A 26,077-nucleotide genomic window follows, 5' to 3' on the forward strand; every position below is an offset into this window, starting at 1 on the left:
TCCATGCAGTTACCTCAATCAACTTAATTTGTAATCTCATCAAAAAATGAAATCAGATTTGTTTGACAAGACCTATTTTTCATACAACTGGGTTGACTGGCATTAATTATATTCCTGTCCTATAATTCTTTATCTACTGAATTCCTATCAGCTTTTCCATTACTTTGCCTCAGATTGATGTCAGTCTGACTAGCCTATACTTACCTGGGTCATTCAGCTCTTTTGAATATTGGTACAACATTGGCACACTTTCAGTCTTGTAATATAAAACAAATATTAGTAGGCTAGAGATCATCTTAGACAGTCCTCTAAAGATACTTTATTCCAAGTTAGACCAGCTGGCTTATTTAAAAATCTTCATATCAAGAATAATTAATTTATTATTGCTCTTGGTTACTAATGAACCTGAAAACTATTCACCATCCTCATGTGATAGAAGCACATCATATGCTTCCTTTCAAATATGAAATAGAAATATTTTTTGATCATTTTGACCTTTTCTGTATTGTTATTAAATTATTACCATCACCATTAAATAGTGAGCCTATATTACTGCCAGGATTCCTTCTATTCCTACAGTACTGAAAACAAATCTTCATATTTTCCTTTGCTCTGACAGCCATAACATTTTGCCTGATGTATTTAGATTCCCTTACCTATTTTCTTCCTCTTGACTTCTAACTTTTATTGATTTTATTTCCCTTTTTATTCTTTATTATGTATTATTTTTTGTAATCTAATTGCTGATGTTATTTCTCCATTTCATTATTCTATAAATACCCTTAAAAGCTCCAAATTGCACACAGATACAAAACTATGACTTCTCCAATAACTAAACATTCCTTTCCAGAACATTCCAAACAACTTTTTCAAATTGGTTATGGGCCTAAACAATTACATAAATGCTTCACTGATATTTTTCCTTTTTGTCTATGCATTTGATCTGGGATCAGTTTACTTGCAAGTAAACTACTTGCTAGTAAACACTCCTGGGCACGTGTCTACACACACATAGATGTGGGAACAGATTTGCTGCTCCCAGCAGCAAACTGCTCCCATTTTCTATGGCCCTGCACTGGGCCCCTGCTGCCACCAGGGGGACCATACAGCTCCCCCTGGGTGCTAGCCCAGGGTCTTGCAGGGACCACAAGGCCAAGAGACAGCTGTCTCCTGGCCAGTATGGGAACACTGCTCCCTGCCCCCATGGGGTGCCTGCTGCCAGGGCTGGGACAATGTCCCCCTTCTGCAGCAGCAGGGAGCTCCCAGCCCCAGCTCCCTGATTGGGGCAGGGGACTCAGAAAGAGCTGTAGGGGACAGGCAGGTCCCAGGTCCCAGCCTCAATCTGCCCTACCCTTGCAGCTCTTTCCAAGCCCTATGCCTTGATAGGCACCTGACCAGGGTGCAGTGCTGGTTTCTGGTCCTGATCAGGACAGTTCCTAGCCCTCACTCTGCAATTGTCTGGCAGAGGCTGGAGAGCCTATTCCCTGCTCAGCTCTGTGAGCATGGAGCTGGGTGGGGAACAGGTTGGGGAGCTTGTTCCCTGCTCAGGTCTACAGGCACAGAGCTGGGTGTGGAACAGGCTCCCAGGCCCCCACAAGAAGGAAGCTCCAAGCACCAGCTTCATGACCATGGGGCCAGCACTGGGAGATCCTAATTCCCCAGCCCAAGCTCCACAGTTGTAGGATCTCCCAGCTCCCTGCTCATGGTGGTGAAGTGGGTCTGGGAGATAATAATCATGTTCTTAGAGTGGGGGGCTTGGAGCTTCCTGCTGCTGGGGCAGGGGGACATAGTCCCTGCCTGTGCTCCAATGCCAGAACCCGCCCCAGTAGCAGGCTTCTCCAAGGGGCAGGGAGTAATCCTGGGCAATCTTCTACATATGCGTTACTGTGCAGTAACTACTCACAAATAAATCTGCTACTTGCATTAGCAAGGTTTACTGAGCAGTAAGCATATGCATGTGTAGATGCACATGCTTACTGTGCAGTGAACTACACTACTTAGCAGTAAAGTGTCTAGTGTAGATGCATCCACTGGGTCTTTTTTATTGATTACTCTTCTTTTCAGAATTTCTATATCGATTTGTTCTGTCCTTATGAAAAAATACAGGATCTTAAGTAGTGATCAATAATTTCCCAGGGATGTGGTGATAGCAAAATGTAGCTAAACAATCTCTATGACAAATCCCCTATTTAAACTGCTTTTAAGACCTCCTAAACTTGCTTTTCCATTATCTTTGTCTACATTTATTTCCTGAGATGGAGGAGAATCCTTCCAAATTGACTGACTAAAATGTAATATTGTTTCTATCATTGGTATGCTATATAATGTTCAGCTTTGTGAATACATGAGAATGATTAGTGCCCGACTCCATCTAGAACTGAGGCAACTTCAGTACTCCTGACAGCTCTTGCTAGGTTTGTCTGTACTGTAACATGCTATGCTCAAGGCTATCACCAAAGAGCGTGGCGCAACCCATGCATCATCTTTTGCTCATTCATGCCTGTCCTAAAAATGTGGCACTCCACTTTTAAACAAGTCAGAAATCTTTAGAGTGAAATGGAGGACCATTCTAGAGTACATTCACCACTTCATTTCCAGATTGCCACAACTTCCAAAGAAAGTGGGCAGGACTGTCAGAGAACACCAAGGATACACGTATGTAGATATATCCACTGTCCTGATATGGTTGGACTATATTAATTTTCTTCCCAGTCTCTCCCTAAGAAATCTCATTCAATCAATGTATTAAATGACATAGAAACTGACCAAAAAGCAGTTGAAATCAGGCCATAGCTGATATATTTTTTGACTTAGTGGTAGAAGATGAGGATAGAATTTCAGGCTTACCTTCACATTTCCTGTCTATTTATTATATTAGATTTTTATACCTATAAAAATGTAACTTTTTGCCTTTAGTAATTATGTGGTTATATATCCAAATAACTGAAGATTTAGAATGTGGATGGCTGCTCTGTAGTATAAAATTGCAGTTTGACTGCTAAGTGATGCCTTGATAACAGGGGCAAGATAAGAGACAATGATTATATGCATCCAAAAGGAGCAATCATACCAGGTCACGTTAGGGAAAAAACACATTGAAAACTCCCTTTCAATGAAATTTCATTTACTGACCTGCTTATATTTCAGCTGATACACAAGCTTCAGACATATAGTTTCAGATATCTGCCAGGGAAAAATTGAGTTTTAGCAATAGGTCAAGAGTTCAGATGATTAGGTTCCCTTTCCACTTAAGCACTGTTACATGACTGAGCTCATATGCATCAATCTCAGTGCCTCATATGCATGTCTCTAAAAAGCTTTAATAATACTAAGCAACCTCATGATAGTAGTGCCAAATTTGAAATAAGGTTTGTAAATAATTTAGGAAACTGTTGCAAAGCCTGTAAACGTGAGTGTAACTTTAAAGCACAAGTAATGCAAATTAAGTTGATCTGAAGATGTAAAACTTTCTGTTAATAGAGCTGCTTATGTATGTGAAGTTACAAAAAAATGGTAAGCATTTTGTTTAATCAGGGCTTTAGAAATCTTTGGGTGAAAAACCTCAGGGATATGAAAACCATTATCACTGTTACTTTCATGTATTATAAAAAGGAGGAATGTGCCCTGCAAGAAATTCACTCATTTTGAATGTTTAATATTTTTGACCGAACAATGATCTGCCTCCACTATAACAAAAAGTATTCTGCAACATCCACTGTACTTCGAAAGAAGACTGAGAGAACAAATGCATTACTCTGGGGTGGCCAACCAATAACATGCAAGCCACAAGTGGTACAAGAAGTCCGTGTGTGTGTGGCATGTGGCAGATGGGGGAGGTGACAGGGAGCAGAAATCAGAGTAGCAGAACTGATTTGTGACACTAAAAAGGTTCGTCCCCACTCCATTTGATGACTGCATTCTTGCCAAATGAAAGACTGAACAGGCAACCAATATAATGCAATAAACAAAGCTGTTTTAGTGTTAGAGTTAAATGTACACAATGCACAGACAGAAGATGTTGATACTATATATATATAAAATTCATGTACATACATAAAATGAATTTAATGAAATAACTCCATCAAGAAGCTTGTGATAATTGCGTTTACAAATGCTACTGTTTCCTGGATCCCAAACCCCACAAAATCTTTGTCCTTTAGGTGACATAATAAGTATCTATTGACTTCTGTTGAATTTCAATCAGAATGTATAGACTGGGAGTTAAATATTGATTGGGTTGGAGATTAAATAAATCTGAACCTGAAGGTACAATAAATCTGTCAACTGAAAACAGATATCTATTGTTTCATTGTTATATGTGCAATATTACTATAAAACAGTATCACATCAACATGTTTAAAAACAATACCCAATATTTTGGTACATAAGTTCCATAATAAGCCCTGTCCCTTTGACTAAAAAAAATAAAGAAAAAAAACTGAAGTAACATATATTGACACAGCTGCATAAATCCATTTTTCTTTTGAATTGAATAGATATGTTATATTGTACGATGGTCTGCTCCTGCCTGAAAACATGAGGCATAAACCTTATCTCTGCTGAAATCATGGCTTGTATGCAATTGAAAATTATTCTGGATTGAAGTAAACTAGGTGTATTTATGATCTGTGCTGCCCAGCTTCTATTAGACTAACATGACCACTCTAGGCTCTGGTACATGTTAAGGTAACACCCCTCCCTTCCACCCACCCCCCATCTGGATCAGGTTTACCATCCCCCACTAAACTGGGTTAATCAGTTTACTCCCTGCCCCCAGCCCTGGATAGGCTCACTGTCCCCCCCTACCCTTCCACTCCCGAATCAGGCCTACCAACTAGGCCTGTGTGAAATTTCTCCGAGTATTTCATTTAGAAGCTGTTTCGATGCGTTTTGAGCTTGAAACAGCGCAATCGAAAAAAACCCAAAAAGCTCTGAAACATCTTCGAAATAAAATGAGGACACTTGAAACATTTTGAAAGTTTTGAAATGTTTCGAGTTTTGAAGCAGCGGGAGGCAGGGGAGAACCAGGGCTGCACTCTGAGTGGCTCCACAGCCCCATGGAGCTCAGCCCGGTGGCAGGAGGTGGGCAGAGCCATGGCTGCACTCCACCTCCCACTGCCAGGCTGAGCTCCATGGGGCTGAAGAGCTGCTTGGAATTCAGCCCAGCAGTGGTGGGCAGGGAAAGCCATGGCTGTGCTCTAAGCAGCTCCGCAGCCCCATGGAGTTCAGCCCAGTGGTGGCAGAAAGGAAGAGCCAGGGCTGCGCTCTGCCTCCTGCTTCTGGGCTGAGCTCCACGGGGCTGTGGAGCTGCGCAGAGTGCAGCCCTGTCTCTCCCCTGCCACCCACCACTGGGCTGGATGACAGGAAGCTTCTGCTGCTGCCTGGGGCCAGCGGCAGCATCAGTCTTCCTTGGCACTGGCCGCTGGCTGTGCCCAGCGCCGATCCCAGGTGGCAGTGGCAGCCTCCTGTCATCCAGCACAAATCTGGGGGCCCGCTACCCTGGGAGGAGTCTGGCACAGCCCCACAGCCTTCCTGGGGATGCATTTGAAGTTTGAGGTGGAGTTTCCAAGAAACCTCTCTCTTTAACACTTGGCAGGCTACATTCCCTCAGAAGGGGCTATCATCCCTGCAATTTTCATCTAAATCAGCCATAAAATGACAAAGTTTCAGGCATTTTCATGATTCTCCAGTATAGCCTATGAGCAAAAAGTTGAAACACATTGAACAGCAAAACAGTTTTGACAAAACGAAATGGGACAGTGCTTTGAAATGAAATAAAACATTGAAATGAAACTCTGTCCCTTTGAAATGGTGAAACAGGCATTGAAATGAAATGATGGTGTTTTGCACAGCCCTACTGCCAACCCTGCCCCCCTGAAACATCCCAGATCCTGCTCACCACCTCCATCCCCTCTTCTCTCCCCATGTCCCCTGGTTTATTTGTCGCTGCAAGTGCTTTTCTGGGGGAGCAGACAGGGAATGGGAAACTGCCTGCTCAGCTACTGCCACCTCTGCTTCTGCCATCGCTGCTGTTGCTGTCTGGGCTGGGCTTAGCCCAGAGAGCAGTTGAGCTCAACAGCAGCAGAGGCAGTAGTTGGGTGGGTGGGTTTCCCTTCCCTGCCTGCTCCTCCAGGACATCACCAACAGCAGCAAGTAAGCTAGGGAACCCAGGATGGTTGGAGATGGTGGCAGTTCCCTCCAGCTCTTGGGGTTTCCCCCCTGCCCTCCCAAGTCCTCATGGTTCACCCATGCTCCAGGGCTGCAGAAGTAGGGAGGCAGACTTTGAGTCATGGGGGAAGTCCTAGGGATGGTGGTGGGAACAGAAGGGAGCCAGAGGGGCAGGGGGTGGGGGGAAGTCTCGAACGGGAGGAGAAGAGGAGGTGGATTCTTGCATTTCAGTCCTTAAGGCCACTGCTTGCCTGAACATGCGACTGATCCAAACTCGAGATGACATTAATTACTACTTTGAGGAGCCTAAGTGCATTGTGTGTAACAAGGCCCTAACTCAAGGATGTAAAACTCATCCCACCCATGGGCCAGATCCAGACTGTAGTGCTCCACATGGGCTGGATCTAGGCATGGCAGTAGGGTGAGCAGCAGGGCTGGATATTAATGCAGCTATTTTTCACCACCCCTCCCCCACTGCCGATACATGGGATTTGTGCCCCAGATTTAGCTGGGAAGCTCCACAGCCACTTGCCCCATCCACATACGCCCAGGCCACTTGACATGGCTCCATGGGTTGGATCCAGTCCACAAGACAAGAGTTTGACACCTCCGTCTAACTCATTTGTAAAGTAACTCTCTGGCCTAGACTTTAAATGAACCTTACTAGGTGCATCTACATGTGCACTTTACTATGGAGCTGACTAATTAGCTCTACAGTAAAGCATCACCATCTATATGTGCACCTCTATTAGGGCAAAGTACATTAATTAACCTTGCTGTAGGATAGTTCTGTCCAGAACAAGTACTATACTACAGTGGAATAGTTACATGTCCCAAAATGCTTGTGTAGATGGTGACTGGCTCTGGCTGGGGCACGAGGGTCCTATAGGGTGGGAGCTGCCTCCCAGCTAGCCCTGCACTGTAGCACCTCATACCCCAGCCAGCCTCCATATAGCACATCGAGCTGGGGCAGAGCAGCCCTAGGCTGGCAGGCTGACTCCCTGGGCCACCTCCAGCCCAGGGCTGCTCTGCCCTGCTCAACATGCTGCAGTACCAGGCATATGTGTGAATGTTGCACCTGTGAGAAACAAAACTCGGGTGTAAATTTGCACCAGAGTTTATTGCTACATGTTAATTGGACATGTAGATGCACCCACTTAATGAAATTATGGAATTGTATTATTTCCATCTGTTTCCTCTCTGTATCACTTTTGGGTACAGCTTTGAAGCACTTGTTCACAAAGGCAAATAGTTGCCCTGAACTTTGGGCAAATACTAAGAGCACTTAAATAACCTAAATCCAAAATCTTCCAGTGCTTCTGGTAATTGTAGTTTGGACGCCTTATACCTCCAGTCTTTGTGTCTTGATACATCTCCCATCTTGCACCATAGTGATGGGCCTTTTATACTGCACCATGAACAAACAGAAAAAGAAATTAGACTGGGTGCATCATGAGAGATATAGTCCAAGCAGGCACACCATACAACAGAGAAAAGCAAAGCTTCTGGGACTCAGAATTTATCATTGATTAGGCACTGCAAGTAGACTTGTAGTTAATGTACGACAAACCCAAGATAAAAGGTTTCACTTCTATTTGACAAATCAAATTGCTTAGATTCAGGATTTTGTATACATCAAGGATATTTAAGATAAAATATTTTGTTTTGTGGTTACTAAAGGGAAATATGGAAAAATACGTAAAAGGACAATAGTGAAATTTACCTACAGGACATGTCATCACACAAACCATTTTCCTTAAAAAATACATACATTTCAATGGAAAATTCTTAATGAAGTCCAATGAAGCTTTCCATTGGTTCATGCGATCTTTGCCAAAATTTCTCTTGACTTTTTCATGTCAAAACAAGTTAGCAACAAAGGCAAGTTGGAGTTTATATTGCCTGGTTTTCAATAATATCCTAATCAATTAAAGCGTACTTTGTCTAATAAGAAACAATTTTATTTGAGAAACATTTCTTTCCTGACTAAAATATTATATCAAGGAATAAAATGCTACCAATGGGAGGGTGTTTCTATATCATTAAGCCATGTGATCTAGTAGTAGATTTGTGCCTGGCTATATTTTTAACATGACATATACTTGCATGTCAGCATTGGCTACATAGGTCTTTTCAATCCTTATAAAAATTCTATGTGAACTTAGTCACATCTTTCTAATTTGAGAAACACTGAAGTGGTATTTTCCTAATATTATTTAGTATGTGCAATGCAAAGTATCATTGGTATTTTATAAATATCTTTAACTACATATATAACAATACAAACAAAACAACAACCAGACAATTTGTTTATAATCAACCCAAGTGAGAACTGTAGATTTAGAATTAAATACAAAGTCCACAAATGTGACTGCTGCAATTCTATTGACATATTACTAAAATGATTTTGGACCTTTACTATAAATAGGACAACTGCCAGGAGAAAATATTATTTGTTAAGTAAATGTGAACAGAAAAAAAATGTGAGGGTATATAAAGCAGTTTTAAAACAAAGCAGAATAGCCAATCTTAAGACACTGCCCAAACTAGCATGTAAGACAGTTTACAATAACAGAAGAAAGTTTTAGGGACAGATCCACAGTTGGTGTAAATCAAAGTCACTCAACAGATAATGTATAAAACAATTCACTATGTTAAATGAATACAGAGGGCAAAACTGTTATCTTGGCAACCACATTATGTGTTATCACTTTACTTAAAGTAAACTGCATACAAATCGGTCTTTAGAAATCTAGCCAATATATCACTTTGGATGGCTTTGGCCATTCGGCAAAGATAGTGAAATAGTCATTTTTTTATGATTACATTCCCTAATCTTGGAAGAAATAATTAATTTCTGTGGTAAATAGAATATTTTCTGTTCAGATGAACTGGAGAGATTGAATTCCTAATAGAAGTAATAACAAAAAATAATACACTCCATAAAGCAGTTCTCTCTCGCTCTCTCACACACTTTCACAATGAAACATACATCTAAACTCCAAGGGCTATAGACAAGAGAAATATCTTCCATATTACAAAATGATAGAAAGCACACCTTGGTTAAGGTTAGCCAAGTCTGCATTATAAAGAACAATATCTATTCTGTTCCACTCCCTAAAATTCACCATTATGTAAAAAAAGCTAGCCTCAGCTATGGTAGAGCGTGGGGCCCGAAGAACAATTAGTCTGTCAAATTTGAAATGAACCTTGTTTATGACATCTCAAACAGACATTTCCCCAGATGACAATTTTTTTTCATTGCTACTTCACAGCAAGAATAGAAAGGAGAACAATGAAACATTCCTGGACTAATTCATCTGTGATGTAGTGTAAAGAACCAAAGGCTGTTTACCTGGAATTTAATTTGTAATTCCAAATAGTGAAATTGGTTGATTCCAATAAACTTATAATTGGCTGACACACAATTGCTGGAGCTCTACACTTCCTTTAAGCATGAACAAAACAAAAGATGCCAGTACGTAATACACAGTAGAATGGTGAACCATTAAGCTAATTGGGACTGACCTCTGCACAGTCATGAAAACATGCAGTTGTTTGGTAACCGCATAATATAACTAACGTATTTATTTGCACACCACATGCACCTTTCCTGTAAAAGATAGCCATCCCAAATTAGGGTGTGTATTTAAAGCAAAGAAGCTGATTTCTGTGCTGGGAAGGAGGTATGGAAACATTGGAAAGATGCCTGGGGGCTATGTTCTCTTTCCATTCACATGCAGGAGGGAGGAAATTCTTCTCTCCACCATCACTTGTATTACTCCCTTGCTGCTCAGTCAAAAGCTAAAGGTTTAACCCTGCTACAACTGCTGCTGAATTGGCAGCAGCTTTTTGCCAAAGAAAGAAAGAAACTGCATTGCAGAAACAACATGCACAATAGATGTATGATTGAATTTATTGCAGTGTGGTTCTTCAGCATCCTACTCTCTCTTCCTTACCAGAATTGACCTTAAACTCTAAACAGACTGCTACTGGGCATGTCTACATGTGCCGCTATGGTGCTATTGTTACTGCACTCTCATTTAGTACTTTCTTTGGGAAGCACTAAATGACAATGCAATAACAGCCATTACTGCACCATGTCGGTGGCGCATAGTTATTTTTAGCCACTACGTCACCATAGCACTGCATTGCTATGGCAATGCAGCGTCTGCTGTAGACATGCCCACTATGGAAGATTGTGAGAGAAGAATTTTCTACCAGATTTGAATGTAATAACTCAAACTGTCTGTAACTTAAGAAACTCTTGTAAAAAATTATATTCTAACAAAGTTCTTCTGAAATATTTTGCCATATCTTATATTTCAGATCTGAGAAATCAGAAATACATAACATGAACTTCAGTTAATTCATCTAGCCAAGAGGGCCAATCCCTTTCTTCTACGAAGCCCCTCAAAAACAAACCCAAAGCAAATACCAGACATTGCCAAGCCCTTCCCCCCTCAGAAAGAAAGAAATGTTAATCAAGGAGTATAGAGAAAATAAGATCTAAAATAAAGTGTGCATCTTAATTAAAATCCACCCTGGCTACCTCAAGCAGGCCTAGGCAGCAGCCCTGAAGGCTAAATTAACATCTTTAACCTTGTCGTTAGACTTTCAGATTATTGTTAGTCTTTCAGATTATTGTCTATATGAAATCACCTAATTGCTGCAATATTATGATGGAATACAGCAGGGTTAAGATGTAAGTTCCAGTTCTAACCTAAATTCTTTATTGTTCCGGTTTAACAAAAAATGTAGATTATTTTCCTATTTTTTCTCTGTATTTCAGCAAAGTAAGCCTTGACTCTGTATAGGTTACACAAGCACTGCTACATATCTGTAGTTAATTCCCTAGGAGTAGAGCCATACGCAACTTCTGAAGTATTTCAAAGTGCAGCTGCCCTTTAATAGACTTAAAACATGGAGTGTTTCAGGTACAAATAGACATCCCCTGGCATGGCCCCCAGATGGAGTGCTTTTATTACTGGGAGGGGCAAGGGCAAAGAGGAGGGAAGTGGACTGTCAATATGGTTTTGCAGCCCCTAGTGCAAAAAGAGAGCACATTTCATAAAGTCCCCACTTGTGCTTTGAAGAGTCTGCACATGTAACCTGAAGTGCTCCATTTCAAAAGCTTGTTTCCTTCAGGGTCAGTTTTGTAGTGCCTCTGCCATTACTGGATCACTTCAAAGGGCATGTATGGCTCACTCTTCAAAGTGCTGCAAATGTTTGACATGTGCACCTAAATCTCCTCATTACCCTGGAGGTTGCTTTTGAGGACATCTGTACAGTAATCCACAATTCAATATCTTGTAGTTGGTCTGTAACTAAAAGAAGCTTTCCACTGTCTTACTAGACAAGCCTCTGTATAGTATATTAGTACAAATGTAAGAATCCTGTTTAGTTCTGAGTATATGAGCCAAACATTGTTCCACTTTTCTCATATAGGTAGTACAGTGGATTTAGGTTCCAAGGTGTAACATCTACAGCACTTTGAAAAGTAAGCTATACATGCCCTTTGAAGTGCTCCAGAAATGGCAAAGGCACTTCAAATCTGACCCTGAAGGAAACAGGCTTTCAAAATGGAGCACTTTAGGTCAGGTCAGGTCAGGGTTGAAAACCTGCTACCGCTATGATGATAAGCATTACAACCTGTACTGGTCAATGCCAAGTGCTGGGTGGTGGTAAATTAACCTGGCAACCTCAGGAAGTGCCAACGGCTTTGGGCGGATGAGCGCCTGAGGAGGGTAGTAGAACCCTTGATGGAGGAAATGCCATCAAAAGGCAGATGAGCATAACCACTTAGTGATTTTGTCAATGGCATCCACACAGGGCAGATAGGGCTCTTCAGCCATGGCTGGCAACCAATCTATGAATGGATCCCTGAAAGGTAGGCAGATAGAAGACCTCCTCCGCATTGGTAACTCCTGCAGTATAGCTGGTTCCAAACATATCTCCCACCCTGGACAGTTAGGTGCTGACCTGCCACAGTCTGTCTGCCTCATTGGGTGCATGGGGCTAGGGCAAGAGCCAAAAAGCAGACAGAAACCTTGCATCTGGCAAAAAAGAGAAACCAAGAATCTTCCAGCTTGGAAGCTGGAACCTTAGGACCATGTGTCCTGGCCTGGCAGACAATGAAGACCTCCAGTACATAAGCAGCATACGGAAGTCAGTTTTGATTGACTGAGGGCTGTACAAACTTAAGATTGACATTACAGTGCTACAGGAAGCAAGACTTGCAGATGCTGGTTTGAGCCAAAAGGCCAATTATACCTTCTTCTGGCAAGGTAAAAGCGCTGAAGAAAATTGTCTGCACAAAATTAGTTTTGCTGTGAGCAACAAGGTGGCAAAGGTTATAGAAATACCCAGTGCATCATCTTACTTAGACTTTACACAACCATCCGCTTTGCAAACATCATCATCACTTATACACCAACACTCAGCCCTAGCCCTGAGGAGAAGGATGAATTTCATGACACTTGCACCAAGTTATCAAAGGGATACCATCATTTGAGTGACAATACCTCCTCAAAGATTTCAATGCAAGAATCGGCACAGACAACAACTCTTGGCCAGATTGCCTAGGAGGTTTTGGCATCAGCAAGTTGGATGAAAACAGCCAATGACTTCTTGAATTCTGAATCCAAAACGAATTGTGCATTACCACTTCATATTTTGCTGGAAAAGATCACCACAAAGTTTCATGGTGACATCCACGATCAGGCCACTGGCACCAACTAGATCTTGCTATTGTTAGGAGAAAAGTTCTAACTTCCATGTAGAAGACCCTCATGTTCCAGAATGCTGATTGTGACACTGACCACTCCCTGATCACTAGCAAAGTGAAAATTACAGCCAAGAAACTACATGGAACAAAATCAATACCACTAACACAAGGTGTGGCAGGAACAATGTCAGGGTTGCTGTGCTCTCCCCTGTCGCCTCCTTTACTGTGCCAAGCTTCTGACTTGCACCCTCCTATTCTCATCCGCCACAACTTCGATTGTATATGAGTTTTTTATAGGGAGGCTACCTTTCTTTTGCTTGGCCAGTTCTCCTGCTTCAAGTGTTCTGTGTCCCCAAGCCTTGTGGGCTATGCATGTACAACACTGTCTTGGCCTACACCCCTCTGGTGCTCAGGCCCTCCGTGGCCCTGTCGGTCTCTGGGCTCTTCTCTGCAATGCGGCCCTCTCTCTGGGGCTCACCACACCGCTACCCCCTCTTCTGGGGTTTCTCAGCCGCCCCTCTCTGGAGCTGGGGTCTGTACACCCCAAACACTGTGCCCTCACTGGGGCTGGGGTCCTCACACTACCGTGAGTCCCCTACGAGGCCTCCTCCATCCCCTTATAGCCTCACCCAAACCACCGGTTAATATAAACACCAGCCTCTTGGCAACAACTTAAACATAAGCCACTAGCTATAACTATGCTCAGGCCTACCAGGTTTTCTCTACTACCACAGTGACCAATGCTGCTCTGGCATTGAGGATTTTTCTCTCTTCTGGCAGGGAGCTCCTTCATCCTTAGCTGCTGGTAGGGAACCACCTCTGGCCTCCTGCCTGTGCTTTATATAGGGACCAGGCCCTGCCCCTTTCTTCAACTGGCTAGGCAGGTGTAAGCCATTAGCTCCCTTTGGTTGCCTCAGCAACCGGCACCTGAAGGGTTATCCCAGCACTTCTAGTAACAGGCACCCTAGTGCCCTGCTACACAAGGAACCAGAGGAAGTGCCAGGAGAGATTATGAAAGCTTTTGAACTCTGCATGTTTGGGAAGTCACTACAAAGAAGGCAAGGAAACTTGGGAAGGTTTAAGAACTGCAATCCATGAAACAGTTAAAGCTACATTTGGGGGAAAATAGACTGCCCAGTAAGGACTGATTCAAAGAAAATGCAGAAGAACTATTTCCTCTCATCAGCATCTCAGCCTATCTGGAACACAACAAGAAGCCAACAGAGAGCATCAAAACAAGTCTCTCACAGACAAAAAACAAAGTACAGAGAGCAACCAGACACTGTGCAAATCAGTACTGGATTAAGTTGTGATGAGATACAGACAGCTTCAGACACAGGAAACCTAAAAGGCATGTACAATGGTCTGAAGAAATCTCTAGGCCCTGCTGTCAATAATACCCAGCTCAACCTGCTGTGTTAAAGTAATTTTGAACCTCCCCCCCCGCATATCAATAGTTTCTCTTTCTTCCCTTTTGTTTTTGCAAGGATAAGAACTGCATCTTACTATCTTACATGTTGTGGAGCAATTAGCAGAATGGGGCACTGGTACTAGTTTCAGAGATGAGGTCCTGCTATAAATAAAAATAATAACAGCAGAAACTAGTAGGAGATTCTCTAAAAATGTATTCCTCATTGAGAGGATTTTTTGTACAGTTGAGTTGCAAGAATATGGAACTATATCTTCTAACAAAAGCTGTAAGAAACAATCATTTTGGTATAAACAGCAGTAGAACTTGAGTCGCTGAATTTTGAAACCAATTCAAATATTTACAATGAAAACAGGTTTAAGAATGTTTCATTTGCTGGTACAGGTACAGAAGTAGGCTAAGGCCTTGCACAGACAATTCTGTTTCTTCTGGGAGAATTGTTGCTCTCCCAGGAGAAATCATGAGTGTATAAATATTCAGGCTTTTTACTCTTGTGTAAAAACACAGGCTGCTCTGTGCACTACTGCCATTTGATATTATGTAGACTAAGGGAGCCTGACGAGCATGCTGAGATGTGTGCACAAACCCCTTCCGACTCCTACCCGCCCCCTTCCCCATTCCAGCTTGGTTGCACAGTGTCAGCACTGCAAGCTCCCTAGTCTTCAGGGCCTCAACACTCAGATGTCTAAATACAGCTCTGGATAAGTTTTTCTACCAGGAGAACAAATGTGGGAGAATTCTCCCAAATTATTAAATTATTTGAAACACGGCCTAAGTTAAGAATTTACTTAATGTGAAAATGGTGAGAAAATAAAACACAACAGGCTTGCTGGCTACTGAATCTAACACTGATGGAAAACAAACATACACAAACTGCTGATATAGCTGAATTTCATTCATTATGTAATTTAAACAAATGCTTGTAGAATTCCTTCCCCATCTCTCACCTCCCCTTGCTGATGAACACTGTTTAGATAACTTTCCCTTTTATATTAGAACTTCCACTACATAGTCAATAGATTGGAAAAGACAGTATCTTCATAAACACCTTCAAAATATTTCTCATGCTTTGGAAAGAATTTAATATTCTGAGTGCTAAAGTTTGGATAGTAAATTTCAAAATCATGGTTTGATATGCATATAATTTCTGTGTGGTCATCCACTACATTAATATGATATTACTTAGGTTGTATTTTTATTAACGTTGCTGCAGAAACCATTTACAAAAGATTGGAGAACAGACTTTTATTACCTTTTCTTGAAGATGTACATATGTTCAGAATCCTAAGATATTTAATAGGGTACACACATATATTTTGTAAAGGGCACTGCTGTATATTGTTACAGTCTGACCAATGGCTTTAAAAAGAATTACAGAAGATGAGATTAAGTTTCTGAAAGCTGTCCTTGACCTTTACAACTTTATTTTTGTTCTCAAATTTTAAAACAGGATTCTTACAATCTGATTCTTTTTACGTACTAGCAAGCAACACAGAAAATTAAGCTTTTTGGACATTTATACTCATACCTTTTTGTGCTGTGATGCGCTGGAGATCTGGCACATGAGAGCAGACTCAGTTAATAGAGTCTGCTCTGTACATAAGCTGATGCGCCCGGCACTGCGTCGCATACATTTATATAAATGGCAAAATGCACGTCAGCACCAAGAAAATGGTGGTGGTGCACTTTGGAACTAAAACACCTTTTACATGTTTTAGTTCCAAAGCGCACCACCATCATTTTCTCAGTACTGATGCGCATTTCACTGTTTATACAAATGTATGCAAAGCAGCATCAGGTGCTTTGAAAAGCACCTGGCACTGCTTCGCACACATGTTTAAAAATGCCCTTTAATTATGGGTGGCTAAACATATGGTGTAAAGAGAGGAACTCATAAACTGGCATATTTAAAATGTTTTGTTTACTAGCATCAAGTTGCATTGTGATAGGAGGTAGCAGAGATGCAGTTAGCACCCAATTATTCTAGCCTAGATCTCCCACAGAGAATTTCTGGGACACCAGGCAAGAATTGCCCAGAAGTCTCAGACATTATCTTTCACTGGTCACAAGGTAACTCATCACCAGGATAAGGAATAGGAGGTTTACTATTATAGTAAAGGCAAGTTTATATTATTTTTTTCACACAGAAATGCGCACTTGGATTATTCAGCACTTCATAGTACAGAACACTAGCAGAAATAAATACTTCAACCACATTAAACAGGACCCTTTTTTTTTGGTTGCCGTGTTGTTTTTGTGCCAGCTTTTTCATAATTACCTGTCTTGATGCAGAAAAGTTTTCAGTAAGAACAAGCTCATGCTTCTTAGTGTAATAAGTGAGATTTAGGGAAAAACACAAGCAACAGCACAAACTCAAGAAGTATTCAATTTTATGGTCCAGAATAATGAATATTCACAGAAATATTTCTAATTTGAAACTTGGTTTGTGTCTGCCTTAACATATTACTTTAATCTGGGTTTAAAATGTGTCAGCCTAATCTCCATGACATTGCCTTAGGGAAAAGGTAAGGTAGGTTGCTCATGCCTACCTGCTCATAAGAGGGCAAAAGCATTCATAAGAGAGATACTTATGAGTGAGTATAAATTGTCAGATTTCAGGATGGAAAGAAGTAAACAGAGGGATCCCTTTGGGATCTGTGTTTGTATCAGTGCTGTTTAACATATTCATAAATGATCTGGAAAAGGGGGTAAGTAATGAAGTGGCCAAATTTATGTATGGCATAAGTAATCAAATTGGTAAAGACCAAGGATGCTCAACCTCTGGTCCATGGTAATGTGTCATCCAACCTGTGGAGCTACCTGTGGGTCTGTAAATTTGGTAGTGGGAGAGTGGTGGCACCCTCCTGTCAAATATTCAGACCCATGGGGATCTCTTGGCCCTGCATGCTGGATCTGGTACCTGATCCCATTGTGTAAGGCCAGGCAGGGGTAACACCAGTCCCCTGGGCCCAATCCTGGTGCAGGAGGACAGGAGGGAGCAGCAACAGGCCCCCAGGACTCAATCCTGGCATGTGAGGGGGATGAGAGGGAGCAGTGATGCTCAGGGCATTTTATTTTATTTTATTTATTTATTATTATTATTTGTTTGTTTATTTATTTTATTTATATGTATTTTCCATCAGGGCATTTTAATGCACCAAATGCCCTGATGAAAAATACATAGGAGAGACCAAACAACAATTGCGCACCAGAATGAACGGACACTGGAAATCTATCAAAGACAGGAATACCCAATTACCTGTGGGGGCACATTTCTCACAAGAAAACCACTCTCTCTTCAATCTCCCAGTCCTGATCCTCAAAGGAAACCTACAAAACACTTTGCAGAGATGAGCCTATGAACTCCACTTCATCAACCTCCTGGATACTAAAAATCATGGACTAAACATAGACATTGGATTTATGACACATTATAACCTGCCTGACATCTGACTCCCCAGGTATCTCTCCACTGTTCATCCCCCTTCCCCGCCACCCCCCGCAGCCTGTCTCTCACCCATTGACTCCTCAATCTACATTTTTTCTGACTACCTGCCTTGTATGTATACCAGACCAGCTTCTGGCTTTTTTTACTTTTCATTCCATCCAGGAAGAGCACACACCAATTGCAGAAACTTCCTTAGCCTGATGAAGGGTTTTTGAACCTGAAAGCTTGCTTAATAATTGTTTTCCAACTATTTAAATTGGTCTAATAAAAGATATCAGATTCACCCAAAGAACCTTGTCTGCCTATGTCCTTAGACCAACACAGCTACAACCTACACCCCTCTTATTTTTGACATGTAGAATTCTTTTTATTATTTTTTATGTCCCTTGCCAGCTGCATCATTAATTGGGCCTTAGCCTTGAAGAAAGAGTAAGTAAAATGAACACAAACATCAGTGAAAAAAAGGAAACATCTCCACTGAATGAACACCGCTGTTTCTTCTTTCTCTTAAGCTTCTGCATTTTATCTTTCTTTTTCCCTGCTGCAGTTTTTAGGCAGACACAGCAGGCTCAGCCTGAAAAAACCCAGGGACAGGCTTCCTTCCTAAATGAAAACCTATTTTCTAAACCACAGAGACACCTCTTACCTAATCACTTCTACTACTTATGGGGTATGTTTCAGGGGTGTCTGTCTGTCTGTCTGTGTGTAATAAGTAAAAAATGGCAGAAAGTGTCTACATGATATTTTGCTGAGAGGCTAGATTTTGTTTCTTAGAAAAACTTAATCTCTCTATTCTTATGTATCCTCTGGCAATAGCAAAAATATTCATCATCATCAAAAACTAAATTCAGCAAGCCAAATTATGCACTCAGTTACACCTGGGTAGTTTCTGCATCTTTAAATGATGCTTTCCACTTTCCCCTGTTCAATGATTTTGTTGTCTGTGGATTTTCATGGGTATAACAAAATGCAACTGGAATACAATGAGGTGGCACAAAGAGCCTATGTGGTATCTGGAACTGAGATTGTTTTGTTTTGTTGTTTTTAAAGACGCTTTTGTTTTAGCATGCTAACAAATCTTTAATATTACACTATAACTGCACTAATATTAAAACAGTCAAATAAGAACTCCATCTAGCTACTTTTCCAAATAGGACAGAGCTTTAAGACCACCAGTTTAATAAAAAGTCTCTCTCTTCTATATTGTTGTCTTGTCTTTCATAGTTTTAGCAAACTGACTGCAAATGATGGCTATTTGACATTTTATTTTGCAATTTGCTAGCAGTGCTTTTATTTCACCCTTTTCATGGTATCTATAGCGGACAGGAGATAACTGCACCGCACACTGTATTCTCACATACAGCTGTTGAGCAACACTGAAATCATTTTCCAGATCATTAAGTGCATTCTCCACCTAAAAGACTATGATGTTGATAATAAAGCAGTGATAATTTAAACAAGTACATGCAGGTGCAAACCTGTCAAACGGCAAAGCACTACAAGGATAATGTTTTTTTTAGCCATCACTTGTAATCCCCTTCTCTGAATGCAATGCTTGTGTATTTGGTATTTATTCCCCCTGTGCAGATGGTGTGTTATTGTCTTCAATAACTGAATATTTGCAGGACCAAAACACAGAAACCATATTTTGACCGAATTAAATGACATTAACGGAATTCAGGGGGTGAAAGTCCAACCCCCTGCCTCTGTCCCCCCTTCCCCCCTCAAAGGCAGGTGCAGTGCATTTATCCAGAGTAAGATACATCATCAATATCACTGCATGGATAAAATGATGAGGTATACCCTTGACTAGCAAGTGGTAATTATTTATCTTTATGCACCAGTGTTGATTTTTGCCAACACAATTACTAATCCCTGCTGCAGTGCTCTCATTAGAAATATAATTCTGTGCATATTATTTTTTGAGTGCAAGGGAAGATTTGATGGAAAGGTACTCAAGGATCTCTTAATTCCCCATCCATACTCTCAAGATTCCAACACAAGAGTAACTCTTCTTTTTGGCATTATATTGGGTATTCTCCCCAAAATACAATTATTAGTAAACAATCAAGATCATTCGGGTCTGAAGATGGTGCCTCTGAAACACTCTCAGAGTGGGTACATAGGGTGCCTATACACATGATCAGGGTGGGGGAGGGAGAAGTTTTAATTAGAGATGTTCATGGAGAGCCACTCTAATGAAAATACTTCACCACCACATGTATTAAGCCCCTGCAGGTTTAAAAGTGGCCATGGGATGCTTTACCTAAACTTAATTCAACGAGGCTTAGATAAAGCACTCAGGTGGCATTTTTAAATGTGCAGGAGCTTATCCACATGACGGTGAGGCCACGCTGGAGCATTCTAATTAGAATATGAACCAGCACATGTATAGGCAGCCATATTTTGTCAACAATCACTGGAGAAATAAAGGCAGTCCCAAATTTCTAAAATGTATTATAATCTGTTTGCCAAAAAGTTATGACCATTCCTTTGTGAGAGGTAATACAGAAAAAATACACCGAAAAATTTATTCACAAGCCTTATTTAGTCCTGTTGGGGCCAAGGGGCTGTGGCCAGCAGCCTGGGCACATGGGCCGGGGAAGTCGGCACGGTGAACTAGAATTAGGCACTGACGTGTGGAGGTTGATTAAAGATTATTTTACTTACACCACAGATGGTAGCGGTGCAGGCAGGAAAACTTGCTTGGTTACAGTTGTAGACAGAAGAAAAGAAGAAAAGAAGAAAAACTCGAACGATGAGAGCTCTTTAAACCGATACGAGAGTCTGTGCTGTGACTCTCAATGAGCGCACAGGGCAGGGGTACGTCAAGGATCGTCCGGTGACGGGGAGAGACTCTTGATGGGTGATCAAACCACCATTCGGTCCAAGATATATGTAGAAATCCACGAGATAATCGTGGACTCCTTGCCGGAATTCTCTCGGATTTCTCCCGGAATTCTCAGAATCGGGTTTCTCAGGATTCTCCTGAGATTCTCGGAGATCTCTGACTTCGGTGGAAACTGCTCAAGCCTCTTATACAGCTAGCAAGCCAATCGCTAGCTGCCACGTGGGAATAATTTAGAAACAGCCAATAGTGGGACACAAATTTGCATGCGAGCGGTGGGAACTCTTTTGCACCAGGGTTTTCTCTCTGCAGCTGAGAATCGCACCGAGCAAAGAAAGCTCCACGTGGCGGGAAATAATTCTGCAGTGCCGAAGCACACACACAATCATTGGGTAATGATATCCCCCCTTGCTGAAGGCACAGCTGAATTATACCACATGCTCGTCACTCACGTCATCGAAAGCTCTCACAACTGGTTGTTGAACTAAACGGGTAAACACAAAATTAGCTAACATAAAAAGTTCATTCTCCAGGGATCAAATTAAATAATAGCCGGCACATACACATGCACACATAACCAGATTCATAACAAAAGACTGCACGATCAGGGCTTCAGTGGGCATCATGGCGAAGGCACACGTCAAGCCCTCGCTTTTGCCAATGATGTTGTCCCTCTGTTTCTCAGGGCTTCTCTCTGCCACGCACTCTGAGTCCTGAACCTGTAAACAAAACTCTCAGAAAATAAGTTAACGTATATCAAAATATTTACAAAAACCCGCACACAATAGGGCAGTTAGTTAAATGCACTACCACTTCCTCAAAACATATAATACAGGTGTTTAAACATGGCTAGAGTGGAGCCAACTCTCTCTTGCATGATCAACTGGATGAAATCGTCAAGGAGCTGTTGTCTAGCTCTTCCAAATAATGAAAACCCAACTCATAGGCCAGTCGCCATTTTGCCTGCGTCTCCCAAAATCCAAAGTTGCCGTTTACTGAGTAGAGAACGCTGTAGGAGGAATCCAAACATGAATTGCTCCTCTGGTGTTCTCTGTGGCAATGGTGGAAGATCGGATTCGTGATGTTTTGCGCCTTGAGCTTCGGTCGAGTGTCGATGTTCCCAATCTCTGGATATTCTTGGCTCCATCAGGATACGCAGTCGTGACAACTGACGCAGAAGATTACTCATGGGTTGGTTCACCATTGGGTGAAGCAGAATCCGGAGGACAATGATGTTCTTTCATCCATAAACCTCAAGACAACTATCTATGCTGTGGATGGTCGCTGGAACGGTTCCAGGGTTTCGTAGATGACGGTGAGGCCATGGTCTTATTTGCTGGAGTGGTGTCAGTTCCAATGTTCATGTTCGGGGGTTCCAGGCACAGTATGATACTCTGATGATCGCTAACATAAGATGTTCTGTGCTGGTATGTTCTGGCCGTCCGTCATGCCATGCGTGGGCTTTCTGGCTTGTCTGTCCTGCAACAAGCGCTGGAAGTGGAATAGGCCAGTGAGCGTTAAACGTCACCATGTCGATGTCAGTGACATGTCCTCTACTCCACGATGCTTGTCTGACCAAGAAGCTTGCTTCTTCCCGGTTCAGCAGGTCAGACCCAAGTTCCACAACCAGACATCCCAACCATACAGCTAGAGTTTCCTGGGGTTGGATTCTTGATTCTCTTCACAACTCCTGTAGTTCAGCTCTGGTGCGAGCGTAATAGGCAGTAGTGACTCGGCTGGTTGTTGCTACAGGTTGAACTGCTGCTGTGGGAGTCATCGCTGCTGTTATTGCTTCAGGCAGGAGGGGCAGATGCACTCCTTTGCTCGATTCTCCCTTCCGTCGACAAGAAGGCGTGGTTGCCGGAAGCGACGCTGTGTCGGTGGGCAGGGTCACTCTCCGAACTCTCGCGAGTTCCTCCAAAGCTCCACCCTTCTCTTCCGGTTCTTCCACGCGGTCTCTCTCCTGCTCGGCGCCATCTTGGTGTGGCGTCTCAAGATTTTCTTTCGCAGCCGCTTCTTTGACCGCTTGAACGGCCATATGCAGCTGGGCTCTTAAACTTGCATTTTTTTGCATCAAATCAGTTATGGTACGAAATGTTGCAGTTAACATTCTCCCCTTGTCATACTTCGTGGCCCCCCTCTCATCTGCGGCGCATCCCTCCATCTCCAGATCTTCGTGGAGCTCGGATAGACGCTCACAACCCCTCAATTTAGACACCACCATAAAGGGGGCGAACCGGTTGATCGGCACCGGTTCTTCACTCTCCCAAGCACATCTTAGGCAACGGGCACACTCCTGGGTGAGGGTCGGGTTTACCGCGCCTGCCGGGTTGACTCTGGTGAGGAACACAGTGTCGAGGGGCCTAAACAGGACCTGTTCATTATTCATTATACACCCGAATGCCGCGGCGTGAAGATACACTTCCCTCTCTCTTGGGGCTCCATCTTCGGAAGCTCCCTCTTCTCCCTTCAGCGAAAGGCGTCCGCTGATAAACCTTTCACCCGTTCCGCCCGCCTGGTGGTAAGCGATATGCACCTCCAGTTCCATGACACTTGCTACGTTGCGTTTCCCACTTTGCCAAGGGCAGTTCTCAACTAATTCTAGTTCTATCGTGCTTTCCCCGTATCCCATCCTCGTCGCCCTGTCGGGGCCGAGGGGCTGTGGCCAGCAGCCTGGGCACGTGGGCCGGGGAAGTCGGCACGGCGAACTAGAATTAGGCACTGACACGTGGAGGTTGATTAAAGATTATTTTACTTACACCGTAGATGGTCGCGGTGCAGGCAGGAAAACTTGCTTGGTTACAGTTGTAGACAGAAGAAAAGAAGAAAAGAAGAAAAACTCGAACGATGAGAGCTCTTTAAACCGATACGAGAGTCTGTGCTGTGACTCTCAACGAGCGCGTAGGGCAGGGGTACGTCAAGAATCGTCTGGTGACGGGGAGAGACTCTTGATGGGTGATCAAACCACCATTTGGTCTGAGATATACGTAGAAATCCACGAGATAATCGTGGACTCCTTGCCAGAATTCTCTCGGATTTCTCCCAGAATTCTCAGAATCGGAGTTCTCAGGATCCTCCTGAGATTCTCAGAGATCTCCGACTTGGGCGGAAACTGCTCAAGCCTCTTATACGGCTAGCAAGCCAATCGCTAGCCGCCACGTGGGAATAATTTAGAAACAGCCAATAGTGGGACACAAATTTGCATGCGAGCGGCAGGAACTCCTTTGCACCGGGGTTTTCTCTCTGCAGCTGAGAATCGCACCGTGCAAAGAAAGCTCCATGTGGCAGGAAATAATTCTGCAGTGCCGAAGCGCACACACAATCATTGGGTAATGACAAGTCCTTTCCAAGACAAGCCTTCCAATGTATAAATCCTCAAATAACATTGTTTTATTTGAGTCATTGTAGCTATAAAAATTAGTTTTGGTACTGTATTTCCCCTTTTATGAAATCCTGAGCCTGCTAACACAGACATAAAAAAGAACAGAGTTGTGTGTCACTTGGTTATAATAATGCAATCCTTAACAGGATGTAAACCTTGCTAATATGCCTCATAATATTTTACTGTTTTGTCTAAACCTTTTATTTAGAAAAATGAACTACCTTGGAACCACAGATTACAATTTCAGAGTGGCCAATGCAGCCATTCACTTTTCTATAGTTTTAAGGTTCTAATTTGCTAATTTATGCTTCTTTTCAAGCCTCATAAACAAAAGATGTATCTGAGTGGCTCAATATCCTCTGGCACTCTCCATATTTATAAGAGAAGCAATTTGTTTCAGCATCCTTGTCTCATCTCCACCACTGATCTTTAGTGCGCAGTGCTGGGTGGCTGAAACCATCTAGTTTAGAGGTGTCTGCATTTCAATGCCACTGTGTTTGTGCTGTTAGAAAAAGCATGTTGGGATTCTTTGGGAAGAAAGCCAGTGAACAAATTTAAATTATTTTTACATGAGCCTTGGAAATTGAAGTAGGTGATGATATTGATTGTTCTGATGACAAGTTCATGCTGTAGTACAGATTTGTGTGTATTCACATTTCACTTCTCACATATTCCTCAAGGCATTTAGTTTTTTCCTATACATTATATTACATAGAACAATGAGGAACACTTGAACACTTCTAATTGACCAATCCAGATAATGCCCTTTGTAGGACTTCTGAATTTCCTAACCTGTCTGTTCAGGTAAAGGAAAAATTAGTTACTATCTGGTTTTTAATTTTTTGGAAATGACTGACTTTCAATACCACTGGACACCAGTAGAGGCATACAATTTCAGAAGTGTTGATGGTGTGGAAACTGAACCAGCAATATTCATTTATTTTGGAGAAAAAATAGAAATTGAGGGGAAAAAAATGAGACATTTGCTTATCAAAACCAAACTATATCTGTTTTAAGTATGATAAATATTTATAATATAGTTTGCATAAAGAAACCATTCTTCAGTATTCTTCTGAAGTAATTCTTTGCCTTTGAAAGATACCAAATATACCTAGCCTTACAGCTGGCATATTTCTAAAATAGCAAAAAAATACTGAAAAAAATTAATACTCATCATTGTTTACTTGTAAGCAAAAAGGAAGGTTCTATCAGGAGAGTTCACAAGCAGGTTGCTAACAGGGACCTCGTGTAGTCAAAAGTCTTGAAAAATGAATACCCATATGTACTCATTATATTATAATTAACACAGAACAATATTAAGGTTCAAAAGTAAATTGGGGTTTATATCCAAACTATACTGAATACCAAAGTCTTCAGCTGTGCAATATCATCATAAAGGCTGCTTGGAGATATTTAAAAAAATGGCACTTTAAACTTGGTGTGGTCCCATGCCGAGCCCAGTGCATGCCCAGAAGAGGCAGCATCTTAGTTGGCCCCAGCTTGCCTAACATCTGTTTAGATTGGGTGCTTCACTGTGGGTTTTTGGACACTTTTATCTAATTGAAGTCAGGTGTTAAATAAAAACACCAAAAAGTCACACTGAAGTGTCCATCTATGTAGATGCTGCAGAGCTAAGATGAAGTAGCATGCTGTTTCTTCCAGTAAAGTGTGATGTTTTGGGTTTTTTTTGGGGGGGTGTGTGTTTTGTTTTTTAACATCTGCAAGCAGCCATAGAGAATAAGTTATTTGTAGGCAAAATAAGCCATCTGATAAACAAGCATGATATAATTTAAGTTTTAGTTGCAAATACTATCTTAAAAATGCTAGCATACATCAAATTATCATTGCGACTTATCTAATCAGAAGCTGTGTCAGAAAGATCAATTCATTCTAAGCTTTCACTGTGATCATCATGTACTTCATTAAACTGAAGATTTGCATTAACTGAAAGAAGCTTCTCCATGCTTTCACATATTTTCTTATTACTGGGATGCGTATATTTCCAAACACTGACTAGTTTCTTTCCCACACAGCATAAAATGGAACAGCGAAGCAGACCTAAAGCAAGATCTTGT

General features: G+C 41.9%; 1 protein-coding gene across 1 annotated transcript in view; it reads right to left on the bottom strand.

Annotated features, from left to right (window-relative positions):
* CDH18 (cadherin 18) overlaps nucleotides 1-26,077 on the bottom strand; it is a 445,884-nt gene that overhangs the window by 127,606 nt on the left and 292,201 nt on the right. The gene's annotated exons all lie outside the window — the stretch shown is intronic.

This window comes from Alligator mississippiensis, chromosome 5 (assembly GCF_030867095.1).
Source record: "Alligator mississippiensis isolate rAllMis1 chromosome 5, rAllMis1, whole genome shotgun sequence".
Classification (NCBI taxonomy): Eukaryota; Metazoa; Chordata; order Crocodylia; family Alligatoridae; genus Alligator; species Alligator mississippiensis.